Source organism: Mya arenaria, chromosome 16 (genome assembly GCF_026914265.1).
Source record: "Mya arenaria isolate MELC-2E11 chromosome 16, ASM2691426v1".
In the NCBI taxonomy this organism is placed as follows: domain Eukaryota; kingdom Metazoa; phylum Mollusca; class Bivalvia; order Myida; family Myidae; genus Mya; species Mya arenaria.
The window spans coordinates 4,640,057-4,649,372 of NC_069137.1; the positions used below are offsets into that span (position 1 = coordinate 4,640,057).

Below are 9,316 nucleotides of genomic sequence, written 5' to 3' on the forward strand. Positions count from 1 at the left end.
GAGCGAATTATCACGAGATTGTGTAGAACTTTGATCTTCATTCAATATACTAATGTTGTCATTTACTAGAGCGAATTATCACGACATTGTGTAGAACTTTGATCTTCATTCAATATACTAATGCTGTCATTTACTAGAGCGAATTATCACGAGATTGTGTAGAACTTTGATCTTCATTCAATATACTAATGCTGTCATTTTCTAGAGCGAATTATCACGACATTGTGTAGAACTTTGATCTTCATTCAATATACTAGTGCTGTCGTTTACGGATACCCCGCTACGAATTTGGCGTGATTTAGAAACTACTATATTTGACCTAATATTAAACGAGTTTATTTTAGCCGACAAAAACTAGAAGAATAAAATAGTTTCAGTGTGGTATAGATTATACTTCTTCGCGAAATATTATATACACTTTCTGAAACAAATAACAGTCCTTTATGTATAACTGAACTGTCGATAATTGAAAAGACATGTGCCGTTGGTAATCTTTACTCTTATCCAATTGGAGCGTAATCATGATAAGAGCTATGATTTCACAATCACTTATATTGTCTACAAACTAAATTCCTTGAGTAATGTTTTTCAATAGACGTGATAAACCTTACTGGTTGTAATCAGTACTGTATGTTACTATGGAAAAAATATCTTTCATGGAAAGGACTAAATTTAAATATTCATTCCTTTCCAAAGTCAATTATTTTAAGCCTAAAAGATGTATTCATTACAATTTAAGTTTAAACGGCCGACAATGAAATATAACTCATGTGATTGCATTGTTACAAGTAGGACGTAATTATACTGAACCCAAGTACAAAGTCAATATTCCACATTCATATAATTACCAAACTATATAATCAGATGTACTCGTTTCAATAGATCAGCCTTTAAATGCGAACAAAGGAAACACGCACTGTTAAATCATGGGTAGGATGACAGATATTTACAAGCATTTATAATATGGTTTAATTCTAATTTGTGTAAAATAAGTATAGGTTTAACATTTGAATGGAAATATAATTATACAATTTCGTACCATGCGCAGATTTATATGTATGATAAAAGAAAACATAGGAGACAAATGTAACAGTAAACATGAACAAAGCTCAAAAGAACAGATAACAAACAAGTAACAGACAAGAATATAAATAACGAAGAACAGGCTCTTTAAACGAGAGACAAAACTACCACAATTAACGATCATGGAATGTATTCATTGAAAGAAGTACACTAATAATATGTACTACAGAAACAATCCCAGTGTCATGTTTACAGGCACACTTATCAACGCCAAAAAGGCACCAAAACAAATGACGAAACACTTCAATATATGTTGATGTCTTTTCTGAACATTAAATTACTGACAGTTTTAAATGCTATACATTCTAAATTGTTGCCTTTATCTGTTTTTGTCAGAGTACTTTATAAGAACAAACATAGACAAAGATATCATCAAATATTTTGAAACTAATGATTTTTAAAAATGGCAACGTCCCTGTTCAGATCTGGTTAACATTTGTGTATGGACAATATTTTCTCTAGTGTGTTTAGAAGGCCAAAACACCTCTTGAGACGCAAATGATAATAACATATTAAACCTGTTCTCAATGTTAAAGTAATTGAAAGTATCACCATATCATACACTTTGAAACCGGTTGACAATACACTCGCTTGATATATGGCCATCTGATCAAATTGTACTATGCTAACTATCTCAAAAACAGACTTCATTTTTACATGAACATATTGATGATCGCAAACTTTACTTTTATTCAATAAGATAAATGTAATAGAACAAGTGTTCGATATTCCTAGCTATAAGTCTAAGCAATATACATGAGTCTTTATTTATGTTTGACTGTTGGATCATTTGACGGGAGATGTACATTTGTTCATGTCTTTTCTCAAGTCAATAGGTTTTCCGTCTTACTTCGGCAATCAAAACGTATTAATCATATTTTGGTTCAAAACTACCTATAAGACAAATCCGAATTTGATTTAAATAGATTATCGGTGTCATAAATGGCATATTATGTATTGTCGCATTTTAGCGGTATTGAATATGCGATATCATGCCAAGGGATAAGTTAAGTCATAAATTATGAAAACATTTAATACATTCAATCAGAAGAATACAAATCTTGTCACGCAATAATATCGACAGAATAAAGATATTTAACGACTTATGTTAATTTGCATTGAATAGTACTTTAACTGAACTATTATTCTAGCAGTATCACCTTACAATGTTACATTATAAAGCAGTTTTGTTAAATAATTCACATAGAAATAAATGGTATACTAGTCTACTAGTTTACTGCTATTATCTTAAATTATTAACTCCATGTTTATGTTACAGAAATGAATATTTGCTAATAAATCAGAAACTCCATAAATCCCCGAATATTTGCAAACTAGCTCGTTGTCAGATATGTCGGAGAAGGCAAGAGTGTCGTCATTTCCTTTCTTTTCATTTCTCTTGTCAGCGTCAACGCAAAGAACTCTACTTTAAATACTGTCTATATCACAAAAGCTATTGTCTTCACGATATTTAAACTGTATGAGACAGAATGAAATGATGTCAAGAAATATCTTATCAAAAGTTTTAAAATTTTTAATATTTTATAAAATTACAGATTTTAACTAAATAGAAATGAAGATGTGACTGAGGTTATTTTAAGGGTTCGGTTTGCGGAAAGGAAAATGTTTGCGTATAAAGCGAATAATGGACAATGATTACACATTTTGCACTTGTCATTTATCCACAGAAATTATATTTTAAAGATGCCTTCGTTCACATAAACTACCTTATATCTCCTTAAAACAACTAAGCAAGATTAATCGATTAAGTATTTCCCTGTAAAATGAGTCATCTGTCTGATTAAACGAATTACTTTGTCGTTTAAAGTAAACACAAAGTCGGAGTTGAATAAGATATGACTTTGTTTGAATAATGTACTAAGCCTTTTAAAAAATAATACAAGTCGTTATACAGGGATACTTCGTTGCATAGCACAATACCAATATTAACAACGTCACAAATTAAAGTTTTCGTAAATTACGTTTTATAATTTTCTTTCCTTTCACGAATTACTAATATTATTGATTTTCTTTAAGGATATGGTTTGAACATTTACTTTCAGCTTTCGGGATAGCGTACGGGTAACAAATCGCATTGAATTGAAACATCTCAAAACGGTTGTCATTCGTGTTTATGCAAAACACAATGAAGTTTAACACGTATATACAACACCGACCTTGTTACACACAGGATTTTTAAAACCAAAACCCAGGGCACAGACTGCTATTGCGAGAAGACAGATTGATACTGGCAGTGGACAGACTGCTTTTGCCAGGGGACAGACTGCTAGTGCCCGGGGACAGACTGCTGTTGCCAGATGACAGACTGCTACTGGCAGAGGACAGATTGCTACTGGCAGGGGACAGACTGTTTCTGGCAGTGGACAGACTGCTTGTGCCAGGGGACAGACAGCTATTGCCAGATAACAGAATGCTACTGGCAGGGGAAATACTTTTTCTGGCAGTGGACAGACTGCTTGTGCCAGGGGACAGACAGCTATTGCCAGATAACAGAATGCTACTGGCAGGGGACATACTTTTTCTGGCAGTGGACAGACTGCTTGTGCCAGGGGACAGACAGCTATTGCCAGATAACAGAATGCTACTGGCAGGGGACATACTTTTTCTGGCAGTGGACAGACTGCTTGTGCCAGGGGACAGACAGCTATTGCCAGATAACAGAATGCTACTGGCAGTAGAGAGACTGCTTCTGGTAGGGGACGGACTGCTTCTGGCAGGAGACATACAGCGTCTTGAAGGGGAGAGACTGCTATTGCCAGAGAACAGAGTACTACTGGCAGTGGACAGACTCAATAACAGAGGCGGGTGCTAGAATTAACGTCCAAAGAAGCTAAATTTAAGGGAGATCAAACAATTACGTCCGTGAAAAATCCTGGTAATACAAATTATGTGTTGTATGTTACCTGCTTTAGAACTATTTTGATTTCCACAGGGAAATGCAATATTTCCATGCGCGATGCAAAATCTTAATTATAATTTATATTTTGTGCAAATACGCACTTTCCTTTATATTTCATTGCCTGTACCATCACGCACCTGAACATCTCGTTCGCGTTACTTACGCATAACAAAATCTTATTCATTAAAGGCAACATTTGAACATGGGTCATCTTTTCTATTAGGCCATTCCACAATTCAAACGTTGCAGGGGAATGCCAAAAACTAAACAAAAGTTTAAATACAAAATTTGTAGAAGATAATACTGCATGAGTTGATTATTTGTTACTGTAATTGTTTGGGTGAAGAACAAAGGGGCATCAAATAGTATTGATCTTGAACGAATACACCCGTTAATCTCCATACGATAATTGTTTAAAATTGAATTGAATTAATTCATTTGACACCTCATTATTGTCGCAAAATATGTTTCAAATATAATTGAATAGCAATTCATATTTTAAAACTTAATAACATCACAGACCGACGCAGTAGTTCATATTTTAATTCACATAAATGATAAGATGTATGGATTTCAATTTAAACTTTACACTTAATAAAAAAAACTTGTTTAGCTTAGCTTTATCCCATTTCGTACGTAAAGAAAAGTGGTTTCCTGATGGGAACAAACAACTCAATATGTCCTAATGTTGACAGCCCATTGAATTATATAATACGTTATTAAATATTGTTTTGATATGGTTGGTTACCTGCCTAATTACCTAGGCTGTATAGTTTCATTATAAAAAATATATGGGAAATTCAGTTACCTGATAATTATCGCTAAATAACGTTGTAAAGTTGCATGGATACATTACTTAATTGTATACTAAATACATGTAGTAGATTGACTTAGTTTGTAGAAGGTTATAATTAACTTAATGATAACCATGCAGGTGTCCGGAAATACTATTCTACTATTGATAATTTATTTGTGCTGCGTTTGATAGCTGAATACCTAATATTAAAGAGAAAAAAATATTCTTCGTTTTCCAGAACAAATTTGACTCGGTGTGGAGAATAGGATTACGGTCAAACTTTACCAAATACAAATCATAAGACCATTTTAACATGATTCTATATCTTATATCATCAGCTTTAAATATGAAATAGTCAACATTTACCATCCAATCAAAACATGTAATTCGATATTTATTTTCAAACATTCAAAACAATATTTCTTATATTAATATTCATGTTTGAATACTTTGTGTAAATTAAGGGAAACATTATAGCTTGAAATCATTTCATTATTTATATCTCTAAACTCCTGTGTGACAATATGAGGGCAAAATGATGAATTAACATACATGAACTTTGCCACACATGCACATCATTAACTATGGCAATACTACATACACAGTAGGCATATGATATATGCACACAACAAATAATCAAGACAGAGAATATAACTTTGAACTTTATTCAGTCGTCAGAAGTGGTGATAGCAAGATAAAAATGTTCATGTTTTCACGTCCTTTATGATAACTGAATATCCCCAATTATAAGTCTAAGCAATATAAAAATTGTACACGAATATTTATTTATGTTCGACTTATTTATATCAAAAACATGTCTCTTGACTGTTAAACCATTCATTAAGAGTTGTTAATTGTAACGTGTGTTTGCACAAGCTTTGGTTTTTTCGTCATATTTCGGCCATCAAAAGATATTAATCATATATTGGTTTAAAACTAACATCTAATAAAAACCCAAATTTGATTCAAATAGGTGTATCGCTGTACAAGCGACATACAATTGATTGACGCAATTGTAGCGATATTGAGTATGCGATATAATGCCAAGGGTTAAGTTAATTCAGTTAAGTTATAACTTATCGATACCTTTAATTCATTCTACAAGAAAAACTCGACTCTTGTCACGCAAGAATATCAACAAAGGGATGATATTTAACGACTGATTTTGATCTACATCTATATCTTCTCAACTAATTCATATTCTGTCATCTTACAATGTTACAATGTGTGTAAAAACACTTAACGAGCGAATCAAATGGTTTACTAATCAGATACAATGAATGTCTGTAGCTGGTATTATAGATTTTTATATTTTCGACTCCATGTTTAGGTTTTGAACCAGTTTTTTTTTCGACACAAGAAATATCGCCGGAGAGAATAAATATCACATAATCTGCATATATCGACAGCAAAAACTGTTGAAGTTGCCAAAACTATGGTAAAAATATTGAAACAAACCTACCAATACATGCACAACGAGTTTTTAAATACTCTATTTGAACAATAGATATATGTAAGAGGTCAACGTAATTGTTCGACCAATGGAAAGGCAATAGGTTCAAGTTTCAGAATATATTTATATTTAAACACAACAGAAAGCAGTCTTTAATTTAATCAGGTTAAGCGAGAGATCTAACAGTTGATGGCCAAGTTTGAAGGAAGATTACAAAATAATATGTATACCACTAAAATAGTTTGCTAGTTTGTACTTAAACAAAATAAGTGGATATGCAACTGATACTTGTAAGTACATACTAGCAATCTTTGACCATTCAAGTTTTACATAGTAAAATCAGCCCTTATTAAGGTCGTACTCACTTAAACGGTATTTAATACAAGTATTTACCTCAAAACATTGTATATCTTTGATAAAATATATAGTTTATAAATGCCTACAATGGAATGTCTGACGCGTTCTGTATCAGAGCGTCACAGTAATATACAAGTACAAAATTGCTGTAGGAGACAGCAAAAAAGGCTCGCCCTAAATCGATACATAGCAATGTACAGTTAGTGTTAGTGTTTCGTTGGGTGGGGCGATATCGGCAGTTTCAGTACTGACACATGGAAATTTTAATCAGCCTAGGTTTGTTTTATTACATGTATATAATGCAACCATGGATGAGTTCACAAATCATATTCAAATAATGCATGACATCTTCCAAGCTTTATTTTACTTTATGACAGGTTTTGAGTAATATACTTTGTTTGAAAAAATAAAATAGCTGCACTTTGTGTATTTTGAAGTGCTGAAATTAGAACGAATAGGCACTTTAAATGACTATAAGACTAATTTGTTCTCGTCAAGTTAGTCAGGAAACAATGTAAAATGGGGCAGAATGAACTGAGAAATAAAAAAGTGGCAATATGCAAAAACAAAAATTTAAGTTAAAAAAGAATTGACTAGAAATGAGTGTGACATGATATTCAGAATGCAATCAACAATATATGGTATTGAAACACAGATGTGTCCTTCAAGTATGAAATATGCAACATGTAATACACAGTTTCATAACATATACAGGTACAAATAAACCTGAGAAAAAGCAAACTTAAAGTCTTAAATGAGTAGTTTGAAATGGGATAATTGGATGCTAACATATATATATATATATGGGAATGATAATGACATACTTTTAAAAGCAATGAGAAAGGATTATTGAAAAGTTTTATATATGGTCTAAATTTAGTTATTTCCACAAATGAATGTTATCATTGTGTAACAAAAGTTCAACGGAAAGGTTGGTATGCAATAGAGTGACATACTGAGCATTCAATAAAAGAACAAAAAAATACATTGGCAAAAAGTTATTGAATACAAAGTAAATGTTTACAATATACATGTAAGAAAATGAATGTGAGAAATGATCATATTCGAAGGACACGAAGAAACATGCAACAGCTATTCCAGTAAAACATATATCTCACATGGGAAAAACAATTATTATAATAGTACATTAATGGGTGTGTTTGTTCGATAATTTGACTTTAAAAGGATAAAATTGCTTCTGTAGGGGGTGAACTAATTAAAAATAAATGTCCCAAGTTGTTATATGTTTAAATGGACAATGACACTTAATCTGAGTCTATAAAATTTGAGCACAATTACTGTTCGAGATCAATATTAAAAAACAGGAATTAATAGCATGTACATTAAACTGCGGCCTTCAACCGTCAGACATTATAAAACAGTTTGGCCAAATTGCTATAAGATATCAATACTGAAGAGTAGTAAGCAACAGCATGTAAACGAAACTCCGGCCTTCAATCGTAAGTGATTATACAACAGTTTGGCCAAATTACTGTGGGAGATCAATACTGAAGAGTAGTTAACCATAACATGTAAATCCAACTGCGGCCTTCAACCATCAGAAATTATACAACAGTTCAGCCAAATTACGGTAAGAGATCAAAACTGAAGAGTAGTTAACAACAGCATTTAAATAAAACTGCGGATTTCAACCGTCAGACATTATACAACAGTTTGGCCAAATTACTGTGGAAGATCAATACTGAAAAGTAGTTATCAACAGCATGTAAATCAAACTGCGGCCTTCAACGGTCAGAGATTACAAAACAGTTTGCTGTTGGACTAAAAATTAGTTCACAAAACGTGCTATTGTTTACAAACAAACACCCGAACTTACATCGACGTCGCGTATAATCACTTTTGCGCATGCTCAAAAATTGAAAGGAGATATTGACCTCCGGGCCTTCGTTTATACCCATCGCATTTTATAAAAAAAACGGTTGTCATTGGTGTGTATGCAAAACACCTGCTTGCTACAGTGTAAGATCGCAATGGAGTTAACACCTTGAACACTTACAGTTATAGTTCACTCAGCGCCGCCCGTCAAATTCAACTGTTCTTGCTAAATCTATGAAATATATTTCGATCTAACACTAAAACAAGTATCCAGTCGATATAGTTATGTACTCGCATCAAGTATAAGCACATGCTCTCTTCGGGCGTTTCCGCGATACCAATTACTTTTAAACGAGTAACATAAGTTTAAAGACAAACAAGAGAAGGAGGACTGCGCATGCGCTTAAAAACTAGTCTATACGAAACTTAAAAACATGTTCATTATGTGCATGCCGTCGATGAACTCTTTCAAATTTAGTTCATTAAAACGGCCCACGACTAGTTAAAATAATATCGTTCAATACTAATAAGCAATCTTCATAATATAGCATGTAAGGTTTAAAATTGCTTATATTTAATTAGAGAACAAAGCTTTGTACATCAAACTTTAAATAGTTTCATTTAATTACTATACGTATTATACTTACTCGTTTATCCGCCGAGTTATATGTGTTATAAGCCGAACAAGTCAAGTAGTTTCACTGAACATGGACTTAAACACTAGTCTACAATACTCTTGGTACTTCCTTTTCATCGAGTGTTGTTAGCCGAGGGAGTCAGCTTTAATTTAGTTATTTAAAACGGCACAAGTAAACACAGCCGGCGCGAAAAAGTTTGATCATATTTCACAGAACACATTTATGCCAGATTA

At 32.7% G+C, this 9,316-nt stretch overlaps 1 protein-coding gene across 1 annotated transcript in view; it reads right to left on the reverse strand.

Moving 5' to 3' along the window:
- The window catches only part of LOC128222271 (uncharacterized), a 53,834-nt gene extending 44,720 nt beyond the window's left edge, over nucleotides 1–9,114 (reverse strand). Inside the window, exon 1 of the mRNA XM_052931232.1 lies at nucleotides 9,093–9,114. The gene's annotated coding sequence lies outside the window, so the exon portion shown is untranslated. The remainder of the gene's footprint in view (nucleotides 1–9,092) is intronic.
- Between the last annotated feature and the right edge of the window lie 202 nt (nucleotides 9,115–9,316).